The 18,056-nt window shown below is 40.4% G+C and overlaps 1 protein-coding gene across 6 annotated transcripts in view; it reads right to left on the reverse strand.

The window, feature by feature from the left end:
* UBAP2 (ubiquitin associated protein 2) overlaps positions 1-13,802 on the reverse strand; it is a 71,588-nt gene extending 57,786 nt beyond the window's left edge. For 5 of the 6 annotated variants that reach the window (XM_035902655.1, XM_035902662.1, XM_035902653.1 and 2 more), the window contains exon 1: positions 11,884-11,923. The gene's annotated coding sequence lies outside the window, so the exon portion shown is untranslated. Of the gene's footprint in view, positions 1-11,883; positions 11,924-13,108 lie in introns of those variants that run through there. The other variant, XM_035902661.1, reaches the window with a different exon arrangement.
* Positions 13,803-18,056: the final 4,254 nt, after the last annotated feature.

An 18,056-nucleotide genomic window follows, 5' to 3' on the forward strand; every position in this document is an offset into this window, starting at 1 on the left:
CCCCCCAGTTCCCCCAGCCACTCTTCATAAGACTTGTGCTCCCAGACCCCCCCATCAGCTTCGTTGCTCTCCTCTGGACATGTTCCAGCAATGCAACGTCTTTCTTGTAGCGAGGGGCCAAAAACTGAACACAGAATTCGAGGGGTGACCTCACCAGTGCCCAGGACAGGGACATGATCACTGCCCTGCTCCTGCTGGCAACACCATTCCTGATACAAGCCAGGATGCTGTTGGCCTTCTTGGCCACCTGGGCACACTGCTGGCTCATATTCAGGTGGCTGTCAACCAACACCCCCAGGTCCTTTCTGCAGAGCAACTTTCCAGCCACTCTTCCCCAAGCCTGTAGCATTGCATGGGGTTGTTGTGACCCAAGTGCAGGACCTGGCACCTGGACTTGTTAAACCTCATACAGTTGGCCTGGGCCCATGGATCCAGCCTGTTCCCTCTGCAGAGCCCTCCTCCCCTGAAGCAGATCGACACTCCTACACAGTTTGGTGTTATATGCAAACTTACTGAGGGTGTGCTCAATCCCCTCATCCAGGTCATTGATAAAGATGTTAAACAGAACTGGGGCCAGAACTGAGCCCTGGGGGACACCACTTGTGACCAGCAGCCAACTGGATTTAACTCCATTGACCACAACTCTCTGGGCTCAGCCATCCAGCCAGTTTTTTACCCAGCGAAGAGCACGCCTGTCCAAGCCATGAGCCGCCAGCTTCCCTAGGAGAATGCTGTGGGAGACAGTTTCACAAGGCCTTGCTGAAGTCCAGTTAGAGAACATCCACAGCAATCCCTGTGAACACGTTAAAAGTCTGATTGCTTTTTTATATTCTAATCACAAAGATACTCAGTCAAGGATTTCTCACAATGACAGGGTGGGGAAAAGACTGCAGGACACTGCCTCATGATGGCATGACTACTGTACAAGTACAACGAGTTTAGATCTTTAGATCTACTATGGTAGTAGCATGACATGACTGTGAGGAAAAAGAGCAGAGGAAAAAAATTATGTCTGCAAAGCATCGATGCAATGCATTTCCCTCAAGTGCTGTTGTCTAAAGAATCTCACCACCTTTATTACTGAATGAAAGGGGGAAAGGGTTAAAAAAAAAATGTTCCTCAGAAGCAGTGATGATTACTCAGTGTCTGTACTGCCCCAAGCCAACAATACTGAACCTGAGCTTATGGATCCTGGGAGGATTCATGTCTCATCTTACGGTCTTCTACGGTAAACAGGAAGAATATTGATAGCCAGGACTAGATCTGCATCACTGGCAGAACACCACAGGACAGAAACTGTACTATTTGTGTACTCTCATGTTTTACCAAGAAAACAGGATTACTGGGAGTGGCCAGAGTACCAGCATAAACATAAACATACACACTTCCAGTTGTGTTAGCAAAGCATACAGAATAAACAAGTGAATACTCTTACCCACCTTTCTTAAAATCCACTGAGTGTTAGTTGAAATTATTATTCTGCCAAATAAATCTCTAATAAGCTAAAAACACATCCCAATCTGCAGAAATAAATAATTTCTCATTACCACCAAAAAAAAAAAAAAGTTCATTTCAAGGATTGGTATTCCTAAGCAAATCTTACACAAAGGAAGACAAAGAAATATACACATAGGTCTTACAAATAAAACACAGCATTGTTTTGGAAGAGAAAGAAGTGCTCATCCTCAAAAAACTGGAGTTAGGCAAAGGCTGCTCACTTATCCAGAGCCCCTCTCAAAAGCATGACGTGGAAGGGAGACTGAACAGTGCATGTCTTCCACTAGTAGAGCAGGTATCAACCATGAATATCATTATTTTAAAAAAAATCTTCTAATCCTACAATATCGGTCTTCACTATAATCCCAGTGTCTCTGCCTAACAGATGTGTTTTACATTTTAGTATATACTGGCGATTATCCTAGCTTTAATCAAAATCTGCGAACCACACTCAATTAACATCCAGTCGACTTGCCCTCATTATTTCTTTATAAATATTCAAATTTCAGAGGCAACAAGTGCCTTTATTCATACAGAAATGTCTGAAGGAGAACCTAAATTTCCCCCAATTCAACTTTCACTGGTATTAAAAAAAAAGTAGAGAATTACACTAAAACCAGAGAAGCCTAACTGACTTCTGCCTAGGGTTTTATCTTTCACACAACCAAGGCAACCTTCAGACTGCCGAAAACCTGGCTAGCAAAACCCACCCTGCTCTGCTGCTATCAGAAGACAACGCTCCTGAGTGATTCTGGATGATCAAAAGACAGTGAATGTCATAGAAGATTCAGAGGACTTGACCTTACCTTTAAGACATCAGTATCTACAAAGTCACTATTATCATCTTTTGCTGCCTTTCTGCAAGAATATCATTTTAGATAGCAACCAGCTGGACTTCCATATGCAAAAAGAATATAAAGTCCTGCTCCCTGTCCTAACTAACTATAAGCCCCATATTTGCAAAGGCCTGCCAGATACACAAGTTACCAGCACTTACCATTGACTGTAACGAACATTAAGTAACAGAGACACAGTTAGACTAACTGCATGTTATTTGCCATGTCAACACCAGTCTCAGAACTATCAGAACCATAATGCAGACTAGACCACAATTGTTGCCATGACCCAGACAAAAAATAAAACAAACCAACAAAACAAAACACAACAACAAGGCTGCACTGCTCCACACAGAAATATAATATATAGAAAACAGGAATTCTTTTTGAGAAACAGCAATTGTGGGGATCCTGTGAGGAAGGGGCAACAGCAAGTTCACTTCTTAAGTATGTATCACTGCTTAGGAATATTTTAAGAAAAGCTCTGGCCTGTCATGATATTCTAAGACCAGAAGGAAAAATGAAATACATATTCCTGTCATCTTTGATGGAAGGAACTAATTTCTTGCTCTCTGTCATAAAAAAGGCTTTTCTGATGTGAACCCTCTCCAAAAGCTACCCAAGTAAGAGAAGTAATGCATTCCCATCACTGACCACACCATATGCTGTCCTGAACTGTCAACTCACTTGGTATCTCGGGTTAGGAAGCATACGGAGACCACAGTGGCCCAGAGCTGGTTCCTGCTGCTCACACAGCCATGCACACACTACTTCCTCTTGCTACGGTAGGAAAGGATCACTTCCATTTCCACATCCTCTGCTCTTTTATTTTCTAGCCTAAACAGATAAAATACTAGCCACGTCAATACACAGTATACTCGCTGTTTGTTCCACCACTGCTACATTCAGTGGTGAAGAACCAACAGTATTGCAAATATCTTCCTATCTGTTTCTCTGTGTCTGTCTCCCCCCCAAAATGGAACAATCAACAAAGAAAAACAGAAAACGTAAAGCCCTCAGTGTTTTCCCTCCTAAGGTTTCCCAAGTAGCATCCAGTGAAAGGGCACTACAGTGCCTACAACTTCCAACGAAGCAGCAAGTAGCAGAACTACAATCTAGTCACCCCCTGCAACAAATATTCAGATTGAATTATACACTGCATTAACTAAGAGGCTTGTAAAAAACATTAACTAGTACTTCACAAAAGGAAAGGCTTATTGCAGCTGAGGAAAAAACTGAACTAGCAGGTTTTTCATGGTTGAAAATCATTACCCTCTGCAGCCAGAACTAATACCACCTTCCTGAAGTCACACAAGTGAAGGATGGCTGAGCAGTTTGGGACAAAAAACTGAGACCAGAATTTTAGTTGCCATCTGGGACCTGGTTGTATATTCATTCAAAGTTCAATCCACAGGGCAGGTATAACCCAAACAGTTTATTCCATTAAAATCAAGTTTTGGCTCACATCTAATACCACGCAACTGCCAGCTGTCACCAAAACTGGCATACCTGCTCCTCTACTCCTGAAGCACGTAATATTGCTACTTCCCTTCAATCAGACTAACGATCATGCAGCTGCAGGGGGAGTTGGTTCAGTGAGCTGACCCACGAGCAAACTAAACCCTCTAAAACAAAACACTGAGTCAGTTGAATAAGCTTATCCAGTGGAAAACTATGTGGCTATACAACTGCTGAATCTAACATGAGGGATAGGGATCAAGTTCACGAGGAAAGGGGGACTTTGCATTTCAGCAGTCACACACCATTACAGCATTGGTAAAATGTGAGGTTTCACATTCTGTTTTTCTGGGATCCAGTATAGCAAGACCTGATCCTGGTCAGGCCCTCTGGATGCCACAAAGAAAAAAAAAAACTAAACATGCCTTGTAGGCATTTTAAAAAATAAAAAACTCCCAGAAAGGGACTCTGCCAGCAGAGTGACCTTGGATATATTACTATCTTATGGCATATATATGTTCTTTGATCACCAGTGGGAAAATAGAGACTTGTATCACCTTTACTGAGGAACACCTCTTGATGCCCAGCCTCTTGGATACCTGTTAGCATTCAGTAACTCGCAGTGAGGAATAGACTCAAAAAAAAATTGGAGGTGCTCCTATCCAAACAAGAGGAGGCTACAATTAACCAACATTAGGACAGTCTGTGTAACACATCTTAAGGTAATCTAGAATACAGTCTTCTTCCCCCAGCCACAGAAGTAGCTGTCTATGGTTTCTGGCATTAAAGTAGAGACTCAAACTACACTATAGCAATTTAGCCACCAGAAGCAATCTTTAATGATTTCGTACACACAACTAAGTATTTGATGCTTCTGCTGGTCATCTTTGAATTTCACTTTCACAGGAATAACACATTTAAACATCCACCCTTGCCCATCAAAAGCCCCACCTTGAGAAGGCTTGCTCCCTCTGCCAGCTCATTAAAGCTCACAGCAGTCCCTCTGAAGGGGAAAGGAGGAAATCCGGACAGACTCGTCCGGGAGGACAGGGCTGGGTGACTTGGAAGTTCTTCAGATGGCTCCCTCCACCAGAAAAGATCACAAGGCAAAGTTTCTGCAGACTGTAATAATGTGCACAGCTTTCCAATCTATCCAAGATGAGCTCAGGGGTCAGCTAGAAGCCCGGGTGAGCTCAGGGCACACTTACACACACATATATTTATGTAGGTGAGGAAACAGCTGCAGAGTACGAACTAAACAATTTATAGATGTTCTCTTCAAAGAATACATGGAAGGACATATAATCTTAGGTCACACTCTGGTTAAGCTATCAATACTACAAGGAAAAAAAAAAACATTAGCCAAAACATCTCAGACAAGACTGAAGTACACTACTGAAGGTACACAGGACTTATCACCTTCCTCTATTAATTGTGACCAACTTGCCTCAAAACGACTGTTCCCCACAGCTCTAGTGACAAGGTCAGCAGAACACTTTCGGAACAGTTTAAGCCTGGGCTATGTCAGTACATACAACAGGAGCATATATCAAGGACACTTCAGGCTTGTGGTTTGTCAATAGTACCCACCATAAGACACAATAGTTAAAAAAAAAAACCAACCTTCAGCAGGTCACCTTCCTATCAATCATTATTGTTACAATCAACAGCTAGCTGTACCCACAAGATGAGTAATTCATGCAACAGCAAAAAAAGGAGAAAAAAAGCTGTCAAATAACAAAAAAAAACTCTTTTTAAAAAAACTTATTAGGAAAAGTGATCCAGATTAAACCGGTACCAGAACAAGAAGAGATGCTGAATTGCAACAGGAGCAGGGAAAAAGACAAGTACTGGGAGCTGTCAGTTTTGGCTATTAAACTGTGGAAATGCATATTTCAGCTATTCACTCTGCTGTAACGCCCCATATCTAAACAGCCCCTAAAATTAATTGCTGTTTTCACAGAAAAACAAATCCTGTAAGAAGATTCAAGTTGAAATCCAGGTACTCTCAATGCCAGAAAGAAATAGCTAATACAAGCTGGGAGCCAGGCAGCCAGGACAGTACCCAGAAGGGGGAATTCGCTTTGACCAGGGTTCTTGTAAACAAGGTGGCACACAGGAAGAAGCACTGGATGTCGGACATCTCGCTGCCAGATCACGAACATGTTTGGCACTGGTGCTCTCCCTGCCCCCTCCGGCTCCCTCCCGCGTCGCCGAACCGCGCTCTCCTGGAACAGCTTCCAAAGGAATTCTTTGAATAGAAACAGATACAAGCAACAGGGCTAAAAATAGCAGAGCAAGAGTGGAGACATTTGTTACGTTTTCACACTGGCAGAAACACGCTCAACTGCATCAAAAAAAAGGACACCTAGTTAAATCACACTATAATTGACAACAAAGAACAAAGTAGAAAATGCCACCATAGATAGTTTTGGAGGGGAGCAGTAATTCAGACTTGAGACACTCATCAGATCACATTACAACACTCACAACAAACAGCGACAGTTAAAATTACAAGCCACAAGTGATATAAAAACAAATGCACTAAGTAATCAGTAAGGCTATATCTATAAAATGTGCTAAAAACCTCATGATATCAGATTTTTTATTCTAGCTTCAGAGTTTTGGTAGCAACACCTAAGAGCTCAGGTATCACTCCTGTATCCGTACAGAGCCTACTCCTTGAACTACACCATGAGGGAAGACAACCAGTACAGATCACTGCTTGCAGTACACTCACACATACTCAGAAAACCAAAGAAAACCAGGAGTGACTCTTGCTGAAAAAAACTTATAAGTAAAGCAAGATATTCTAGAGGATCTTTCCATAATCTTCCCCCAGATGATATTTCTCAAGGTTCATCTTTGGCAAGAGGAGAATCCACCAAAATCAAAACCTAATTTTTTCGCAGTGACATATACAACTCTGAACAACAGTTTCTAAAGCAGTATTAAAGTTTTCCCTTCCTTCACGATGCTACGCTTTTACTGTGCAGAATCTTGATGAAAACTCACAACCACTTTAGCTTTCTAAAGTGAAACGCTGCGAGAAGCCGAGTCCTTTTTCAAACTTACTGTCAGGTGCTCAGAGACAAGCAGCCACGGAAACAGTACAGAGCACTGAAAGCCGTAAGAGATAATTTTTATTTCTCTGCCAACTCTGGATTGCTCCTTCTACAGTCACAACTGTTGTTAGCATTTTGTGTAGCTTTAAACAACGTGGGGTTTATTAGTTTCCTTTGATGCTAATCCACATCTTGACCTGCTTCAGTCAGAAAACTTGGTTTAACCCTAGGCTTTCCCACTTGATTTTGAGCACTATTTTCCTCAGGATCACAACTTCTCAACTTGGTGTCACGTGTAAATTCACTTATCCGTCATTCTAGAAGTTTATGTGAGGTCAGGTCTATCTGATCTGCACCAAAATGATACCAAACTATCCAAAGAGATGAAGGATTAACTTCAAAATACTAAAAAGGAGTAGGTAAATAAAGAGCCCTCCACACAGAATTAAAATCTAAGAGCGGGAATAAAGTCATCCAGGCTGTTATTGTGTGTTTAATATTAAAAAAGCAAAACGAAATTCATCTCCCACTTCTTAGCTAGTTTCTTAACCTTTTTAAAGAGGATACCAATGAAACAAGCTGCTCATATATGAAGACAAATTGTCCAAAGTTTTACTGCATTCAATTCAGTATTTATTTTCTCTCCAACGTAAGGGGGGGTGATGACCTCACCCACAGGTTTCTTCTAAGACCCACAGTCACTGTGCCAGCCCCCATCTTTACCTTTTTCTGCAAGTCTGGACTGACTTAAGCATTGTTTGGCTGCCATGCATTTTCTGTCTCTGTTAGGAGGTTCTCACTCTCCTCCACCACTTCTTTCCAAGCCAGACTAGCTTATAATAAAATTGAAGAAAAGTATAAACAATCTTTTTTTTTTTTAAAGTTTGCAAAATCTGAATGAGCACAAAGTTCTTCTTCAAACTTCCTTCGATAGACCATGAAGAAATTCCTCTTCACAGAAATTTAGTCACTTATTTTCCTAAAGTTTACATTCCCTTTTAAACATATTTTTGTATACTGCTGGGTTATTCATTACCGTGCGAGAGCTAACCTAACAGCCCCCGATTCCTCAGAGATATGCCGGGTTTATACACTGTGCAAGGCAATATTAAAACACCTAAGAAAAAAACTGTTTTCTAAAACATCCCAAGAAGATCTTAGTCACCTGTCTATTTTACCATCAGTCTAAAAGCCAAGCACTCTGCTGCAAGATGAAATTGCTCACTTCCAAAAGAAAAGGGACTTGCACTCTTCACATCTTAAGTTTCTGAAACAGTTAGCTTATTTATATTAATTGCAGAACCTCACCTTCAGTACACAAGTGAATTCTGAGATTGCACCTGTAACACACATTTTGCTAACTGCGGTGTTCAACTCCAGCAACAGCATTCAAATATTACAGGTATCATCTTTAGAGATCATACTGTACCTACAAAAACACCACTGAACAAATGGTTTGGCAGTGACAATCCTTAAAACCATTTCAGCAGAAGATGCATTGTAAACATCAATTTTCTCCAAGCAAACCAAAAATCTGTATGTACACAGAAGTCAAGCAAAGGATGAACAAGGGACAGCCAGGATAAAATATTACAAGTTTTAAAAATTGCACTACAAACTTAAGTAACAGCTTTTTAATCACAGTAATACTTTTCAGTCATTTACAGAATGTTATGTAAAAATTCTAGCACAACAGGGCATTCTTAAGCACACTTGCTGTAAAAAGCCAAGATGACACTGTAAATACATTGAGAAACCAAGGGTAGGCAAGTTTAAAATGCAGAACAGTCTGACGTTTTAAATGTCTTCTCAATTTAACACATGAAGACTGTTTTTCAAGTTCAGTGAGCACACTGCCCAAAACATGACCTTTGGAAAACTAGTAAGAAGAAGCCAATTCACTAGAATAAGGTGAAAATAAAAATCGTAAAAGGAAAAATGCAACTTGTCATTCTACATGCCTCCTCTGATAAGAGCAAAAAGTCCAAGACGCACGCATGGTTAAGAGGGCAGCATTCACCCAAACCTGTAATCAGCAGAAAGTAAACTGCTAAAAGGCTGCTCTCTGTCTCACCATCAGGACCCTGACACTTGCAGTTCTGCAGGCGTTTGGGGTATTTTTTTTAAACACATACAAGTCTCCTATAAGCAGGTATTGCCTTTTTGGTCCCTCCATTTTCCCAGGTCTAAAATTTGAAAAATACTTAACCAATCCTGATGTTGTGCTCTAAAATTCCAAGGCAGCAGGTGTTAGCATGACCTTAGGTTTGATATCCCAAAAGAACTTTGCCATGAAGTCTTGAGGTTTTGAGATTTGTTGTCATGGAAATTACTGTGAGATCACAACTACATCACAGGAATTTCTGTGCAGGATCAAATGCAAGAGAGTGGCAGAATGGGATAAAACAACTCTCAATATGCCGCATTTAAACATCGTTGAGTATACGTGCAACTGCTGACTGAGAACAGCAACTTTAAGGAGTAGAATTTTTACTTCCACTTATTCATAAAAGTTCATTTGAAGAGTTACGAATACATCCAAGAAAAAAATGTTGTGCTCTTTTCAGATTTTTCTGCCAGAGGAAGAAGAAAAAGAAGGCAAAAGCATGTTTAAATAGATGATCTCATTCCCAAAGCCAGAGACATAACTTCCCTTAAAACCAATCTAAGTTCTCAAATGTTATATACACCATGAATAAAACCCAGCAAATTCCCAGAACACAAAGCACCAAGAATAAGGCCTTCCATATCAGAAGTGATCAGTTAGACTTTAATGTATATTCTAATACTCAAGCACATTTGAGAACAAAAACCCTTGCTCAACTTAATTATCACAATTCCTACCAAATTAAAAAAGGAATAAAAGAAAGAGCCCAAGGAATGCAATGACATTAAGTGAGAAGAAAAACTAGGATTAAATCTGGTGAGTGAAAAAAAAAAAAACCAACCAAAAACTCAAACAACTTTATACACTAATGTGAATCCTCAAAAAGTTGTAACTTTACTTCAGAGGCAACTAAAAATAAACAAACATTTATCTGGAACTCACTTATCAGCAGAGATTTTAACATGACTAAAATGAAAGTTGTTGTTTAAAAGTTAGAAGTACACTGATGTCAATCTAAAATTCTTATGCTGTAAACAAGTATTTCTTTGGCTGAACTCTTCCAGAGCTTTAGTTAGATATCCAATTGCCGTAAAAGACTTCAAAGCCTAAGTTCCAGAAACATATGACAATGTTTTGGTTAACCTTGAGACTCTTGGAGCTGTGACATTTTGGGTTTAACAACAATTGGAAAATATTCAAAGCGTCTTCTCTAAGATCAGCATTTGGGGAGCTTTTTTTTTTCCTTTTTAACTGGTCCGAAGCTTAATAAAGTCTTAACTTTATACAGTTTTTGGAAAAGTACATTGGGGGAATCTTTCAACTTTTTCTCTTTTTTTTTTTTCTTTTAATTAGAAATTTGGGACAATTTAAAAACACATACAACTTCTGAAAAAGAGGGGTGGAGACGACATACTGTAGGTCAGTATTTTAACAAGCCTTGATACATCCCAGAAGCTGAACTGCTTGGAAGGTCAATTCACAGCAAGTGCTGGAACAGCAAAGCATACCACTTCTTCCAAGCTGGTCTTTAAGATTTCAAGAAAGCAGAGCTCCATACCTCCCTAGCCATAAATATCATGCTAGTACAAAATATGATAGAGTCATAATACCCAAACATACATTTTGATAAACCAACCTAGTGTAAAGTTTTATTTTCAGTCTCTTATGTGTTGTCTTCAGTTGAATGCTTTTAGGCTTTAACTATAATAAAATAAGGAGAGCTTAGATATATATTTTCGCAAAGTTTAGCACAGTGTTAGAGCTATGCTCATGTGAGGTCACTTCACCTGGCAGAGAAATTGAGAAGTCTGAAGTTGAGATTTTTCAGGAAATCAAAGAGGTGGTAACGGTCTCATTTTATTCAACAGAAGGGCTAAATGATCTCTAGACAGAGCTAACTTTCCCCACCATTAGAGTACCAGAAAAGACGGCTTATCCCCTTCTCATTCAACATTTCTCCCTTAAAAAAGAACAAAAATATTATCTTAAAACAAACTTTCATAGTATTTCACAGCATGTCTGTCACTTCTGGGAAAAAAAGGCAAGTCACCAATGCTGCACTAGGCATACCCATAAATGCTGAACAAAAACACATCTATAGGAATACCAGGAGAAGTAAGATACAAAACAACTTCCCAGTTTGCATTACTGAAGCCCCCTAACAGAGCGACACCATTTCAAAACACTGAAACACAGTCCCAGTGTCAAATAATTCACCACACAAATTTCATAGCCAAAACGGATGTGGAGAACAGATACCCCTTCCCCCTCCCTACGTACTTCACCAGGGATGATCGTTCCTGTTGTTATTTTGCTACCCACTTTCAGTGCAGTTCATCAAAGCAGGAATTTTGTTTGTTTGTTTGTAAAGACACACCTAAGGTTCCCCAGCGTTAATGATTTGATTTCTGCTGCTACAAGCCAGACTCTCGAAAACTTGAACAAATAAATCAAAGCAGAAACCCATCGTATCCATGACCAAGAATACCAAATTCTTCACCTCTTTTTTCCCCACCCCAAACCTGTCTTGTAACTACCCCCAAGCTACATCCTGCTTCTGCTCCTCCTCAGGCAACTCACACTGTCCCTCTCCTGCTACGCACTGCATTAGGACCTGTCCATTGAATCAAGGAGAGAACGTATAATCATAAGGACATGCTAACAACTGATCCTAATTTTTCTCCAACACTGTGGAGCAACTGGAAGAGCTGCAGGCCAGCTTTTCAGCCTGGGTCTGTCCATAAAGGGGACCTACAACCATAAAAGCAGTTCCTGGCCACCCACCACTCCTTGACAAAGTCCTGGTGAGGAAAAGGATGCAGACTCCAGTTGCTAAACACTTTCATTTGTTCTCTCCTCCATTCAGCTCCAGTCCCAAACAGCTACTTGGTTTTTGCTAGGTGGAAAAGGTTTTACTTACCACAGTCTGACTCAAATGTTCAAAACCTGCTTGTTCTGGCCTGCAAGGTAAAATGCGTCACTCAATATGTTTTTGTGCTTGATTTTTGCTTAGATATTAAAAACAACTGAAAAGGATGGTTGTGTGGTTTCTTGTCCTACATTTTGTCATATTTTATAATAGGTAGGTCATTTCATAACTAGTGAAATGTTTAGGATGCCTTCTGTTGATCAGTTACTTTAATAGATTTGTTTATTGAGAAGAAATACGGAAGTTAGACATTTTCACTTCCCTTTCTCCTGTGACTGAAGTACTCAAAAGCACTCCCTAGCAATCAACAGAATCAGCAAAGGAGATATGTCATATAAATATTTGAGGTAGTTTTTCTAGCAGAAACTAAATCTCACTGATGTTTCATTTCAGAGGACTGTATGAAAAGAGCCATCCTAGCACTTCTCAGATTCAATACCCCTAACTAAGAGGTAATTTTAACCATCTAACTTCACGTTAGCCTCTGTCTACAGTTGTTGGTACCCTGGGAATTTGAGGGCTGGATTTGCAAGAACAGGAAAAATAGGCTGATCCAGTTCACTTCTAATTTACCAGGACTTGGGTAATCCTGCAAAGTTTTGGCTTTACTCTCATTAAAAAGTACTTTTAAAAATAATTTTGATGCACATAGCTTCATAAAATGAACTGCTCAATATGCAGAAGTAAAAAAAAGAACTCAGCATAACCTCACCTAATCACCGTATGTACATTGAACCATCATTTACAATCCACACAATTCCTAGACAGAACATATACAGGACTCGGGCAATTTTATCACTATCAGACAATCAAATGTTCGTCCAGTTTCTTCCCTCATAGAACTGCTGAATTATAGTCTTCAGTTCAGCTAGAGCCAATTACTCCGTATTTGCAAGCACAGAAATTATTTGGATTTGAAATAAGCATCTTACTGCATTTTCATAGCACTTCCTCTAAACACACACCCCAAACTCAACCACCTCTCTGCCTATGAAGAGTCATGAATTACTGTTACCATGACCCCTACTAGATTCAGTCCTTAATCCACCTCCTTCTCAAAGGCATGTAAGAACATACAGCTTTGAGTTTGCCTGAAGGACTAAAGATTTGACTGTGTCAAGTAGTTTAACCTACAGAAGAAAGCTTTTCTTGGGGAGGGTGGGAGTGAGGGGGGGCAGGAGTGGGAGGGGCCAGTGTCATCAATGTATATAAATACCTGAAAGGAAGGCGCACAGACAGAGCCAGGCTCCTTTCAGCGGTGTCCGGTGACAGGACCAGAGGGAATGTGCACAAACTGCAACACAGGAAGCTCCATCTGATCATGCTTTTTTACTGAGAGTAACCAAGCACTGACACAGGTTGCCTAGGGAGGCAGTGAAGTCTCCATCTTTGGAGATATTGAAAAGATGTCCACACACAGTCCTGGGAAACCTGCTGTAGATGTCCCTGCTATAGCAGGGGGAGACTACATGACCTCCAGAGATCCCTGCCAACCTCAGCCAGTCTGTGATTAAGTGAAGTGAAAAGGGAAGTCCTATAACAGAAAAGCTGTTACCAAAAATGCCCTACAAGCTTCATTAGGGACACCTCTTAAGCTCTAGCATTTCTGCTCAGACAGTCACATAAAAAGAATTAAGTGAATGTCTATCTTCAGGTGGGGTAAAAGTCACTGGGACTTTAAATCCAGCATCATACACTACTACAGCAACAGATAAAACAGTAAACAATGACAACTGGAGTACAGGTATAAAGTTGCAAGGAATTTTATACTTGCAGTCATAACAGAGAACTATTCAAGAAAGGTAATAAGCATCTTTTCCTAAGACACAAAGAAAAGTTCCTAAGCATGGCTGCTATCAAGACATCAAGAAACAGCAAAGAAACCCAGCAGGTTGAGGCTGCGTATCAGAAGCCACAACACCGAAAAAAATCACTTCTGCATACTCACTAACTTTCCTTCATCAAGCTCATAACACTATTTCAATCTTTCTCTAAACTGAATTTCAGACAGCTACCCCTTGGCACTTACCCCACGTGCAAAACACTCAGAAATTAATTCAGTGGCTAATAAAAGAAAGTGAAGCACACAAACGAGAAGTGCAGTACTGATCCCCCTCAACACACTTAGTCACCCAAAGTTAACATCAGTAACTTAGGTCCCTCTCATGTCAGTCTCAAAATGGATCACAAGTCAGTGATCTGAAGAACGTGTGACTAAAAGCTGAAATAAAAGCCCGAGAACACAAGACATCTGTCCCTTGGGGTACAAGCCATCAAAAGCACGGACCAGAATTTCTCAAATACAATATTTATGTACAGCCCAACAGCAGAGCAGGGTTTGGCATCAGGATTCCTCTCAGAGTCACGTTGTTGAAACCACATCTAAGACAGTTCTAAGTTTGAAAATCAAGAAAGAATGTAAATGCAGAAATAAAAAAAAAAATAAATCAGCAATAGCTTTCAAATACAGGGAAACACGGACAATGTTTCATGATAATACAAGGTATTGGTCAAGTGTTTACCATGAAATAGCCATGATTCAGTTAATGCTTAAAAGCAAATAGAAAGAAGGAAACAAAAAAGATTTCAGAAGCCATATGCTTCATTCTATATTATTATATTCACGTTCCTCAAAACACTTAACAAAACAAATTTCTTTTTCTTTACTCAAAAGCAATCTCAATATGGTCTCTAAAACATCATCCTACTTCCAGGAACAGTATTTTAGTCATAAGAAATACAACTGAAATGTTCTAGATGAAACCTACGCCGCACACAGTAAAACTGCAAAAAGACTTCCTCTCTGTACAGCTAACCATTAAAAATATTTCGGAATAGGATCACAGCTACTGAATTCAAATTTTACACCTTCAACCACTGGGCTGCCTAACAGATAACGACAGACTTCTTTTTCCCTCCCATTAAACCAGGTTAAAAAAAGTGCAACCTGATGATTCAAATCTGGAGGTTAAGAAAGTATTTGCATTTTCTTCATTTAACTTTGGATTCAGATACTAAATGATTCTGTAACAAAAATTCCGCTGAACCTGCACCATCTGCAGATCTGGAATAAACTGTGTTTGCTGGATGATAAAGCAAAAACACAAAACCATGAAGTTCACCATGGGAGTACTACTTCAGGCAAACCTTAAGTCTCGAGAAGGATCAAAGCTCTCTCAGTATGGGCAACATTTCATTGTTTTTAATGCAAAATGGTACATTCAGCCAGGTTAAGGGCTCCTCCAAGTTCATCTGTTGGAAGACTCATTTAAAAAGCTGAGGAAGGAGAGGAAAAAAGCTTGACAAGTTCACCTTCAAAAGAAGCCACAGTATCTTGCAGCTCTCACAAAGATAGCTAGACCAAAAAAAAAAAAAAACCAATTTAAAGAGAACCGAGAGTAGAAACAACTCCATCCAAGGGAACTGCGCAAAGGTGTTCACATAATCTATCTTACAAGTTTTACCATTAGAGAGAACATAAATAAAACAATACGCTCAGCAAAATAGCTATGATGTAGTAAAAGCAAGCTGAGCAAGCCATGGGATCTTAGGCATCAGACTGTATCACTTCTAATGTATCTGTCTTTAGTCAATGTTTACTCTTTGCAGCACTGAGCACAGCAGGGGGGAAAGGGCTGAAGGTGCCACACCTGTGAAATGGACTGCAGGAGCCCGGGGTGGACACGGAGCAATGAAAAACTGCCAGTTTAGAGATGGCCAAAATTAAAGAGCATGGACTTCCATGTTAGAGCAAAATGGAGAAACTCTTTGTCGGATTTTTGTAAAATATGAACCTTAAGAAATTGCAAAGGAGCAACTTCACAACCTTTCATCCCGGCTCTCACTTTAATCAACATACTTTGTTTAGGGAAGTTATATGAAAAACAGTACAAGTCCAAACTAGGTCTTCCCTGAAAAACAAAGAGGACGCAATGGGCTACCAGCAAGCAGATTGTATCAGGAAAAAACAAAATTCAACAAAGCGCTCCAGCAGAATACCAACACTGAAGTGGATATTACTTGTATCTCCTCTAGCACCTTCCATTCAATACTTCTGAAGTATACAAATACAACACTGACTTTATTTAATCTGTCATAAAGGAGACAAGTCACTTGGCTTCTCTTTTACCAAGGTCATACGAGGCTGTTGCAAACCAGAGCACAGAACACAGGTCTTCAGAGTCCTGCTCATGTGCTTTCACCAAGTAAGAGACAAAGATAAATAAAAAGATGAATAAAAGATATAAAGGTGTATTCCTATTCTTCCCTGAAGAACCTAGTCCAATTACAGGTACTAAACATTACTGAAATGGAAAGTAAACATTACTAATTATTTAACAGAGCATTAACAGCTTCTGGTACATACATTTCTCAAGCACTATTAATCAGCATACTATGCTGCTATGGTCAGTATCACTAGGGGGACCCCAGGAACAAATGTAAAACATACCAAAAAATGGCATTCTATAAGGAAAGCATCACATAAAATAAAAGTACATGGAAGAAATACAAAACATCACAAATCTGCTTCTAACTTCTAAAACAATAGCTTAAAAGTTAGAAGAACTAAAAAAAAAAAAAACAAACCACTACCTTAAAAATTAATAGCTTCTGGTAACAGACAAGAATTTTTTGTCGGGTTTTCCCTTAGGTTCTTTAGATTTTAGTGGCAAGTCTGTAACTGCAAAGTCCACCTGAATGGTCAAATCCTTTTGCAACTCATGAGGAACACCAGGAGCTTTTCTGAGGAGAGGCCAAAACAACACAAATGAAACGGCCTAAATTTCTGAATTTCCATGCCCTTGTTTTCATTACTATAAACACACTGATAAAACTGCAACTAGAATAAAGCAGAACAGAACCTGCCCAATTCCCACTCCTTCCTCCCTCCCTTAAATTACCAAGACTTTTGGGGTTATAAACACAAAAGCTGGCTCATTTTCCAGACTCTGCATCAAAATTGGTTTACACCAGTTAATCCAGTTTCTCCATGTAATCCTCCAGGAGTCCCAAAACATCATTAATGCTGCAAAGTGATTTAGCCTTGCTTGCTTTCAAGTTACCTAGTGTAAGGTTAAAAGTAAGTTCTTTAAAGAAGTTAGGTCAAACCACCACAGAGGGATGGGGCGCAGGTATAAATACTGAGTCAGCCAGGTAGGAATCCAAACACAGATTCCACTAGAGAATGTGATATAACCAAGGGAATTGCTAAAAGGGCCTGGTAAACATTAAAAAAGCAAAGTCTCAGAAGGCTGAGTTGCTGCCGTTCGTTGTGAAGGGCTCCGTTTCAATGGTAAGCGCTGTTCCTCCAGGCCTGCACATCCTCCCCCTCCCTTCCCTTCACACACATCCAGCTCCAATTTCTCTCCTTGAAAAAAACAGCTGCTCTCATGCCAGGACGGCCCCTCCATTTCACCAGCCACCACCGCCCCAGAGGCTATCGCCTTGATCTGCTGATGTATTATAAGTATTGGCATTTACTCAAATGGAGATGACTGGGGACCGATTGCTGCTTGGTAGCCAGAGACGAAGCAGGCTGGCCCTCGTGAGCTTCCCCTTACATAGTTTGGTGTGGACCAACCCCAAAGTTTCTGTTCCACAAGATTGCATGTTCCTCTGAATACAACCAAGAGGGCTCTGCACACCCATGCTCCTGATGTTAGCACACCTATAAGAGAGAAGCTTCAAACCAGGTTCACCCTGAGCGGCTTTCAACAGCACTGCAGACATTTCAGCACATATTTCTAAATCTGTTTCACAGCACAGAGTTCAGATCCTTGCCACCAGGCTCCAAGGTGCACCAGGTACCTTTCTACATCCAGTTTCTCGCAGAAGGGTTTCTACCTGTCCACTTTCCTGCTGTCATTTTCCTCAGCAACGAGAGCAAACACAGCAGAGCTTTCTTTTTTTGTTTCTAAATGCAACGTAAGCCAGGTCAATAGCAAAGCCCTGCCCTGACTTCCAATTCTCAGCATCCACACGTAACCAGGGGTGAGGGAGGACTAGGTAGAGAAGGTTAGCAGAGAGAACAGTTCATGCATTGCCATGTCCTCATGTAACCTGCTGTTGCTGTCGAGATGTTATTGTCAGTGAATTCTGTAGCTGTGCCCGTGACACGGCTGTCCTACCCCACCCCCCACCAGCAAGGGAGCATCCGGGAAGGA

The sequence above is a fragment of the Egretta garzetta genome, unplaced genomic scaffold, assembly GCF_000687185.1.
Source record: "Egretta garzetta isolate BGI_Z169 unplaced genomic scaffold, ASM68718v1 scaffold59, whole genome shotgun sequence".
In the NCBI taxonomy this organism is placed as follows: domain Eukaryota; kingdom Metazoa; phylum Chordata; class Aves; order Pelecaniformes; family Ardeidae; genus Egretta; species Egretta garzetta.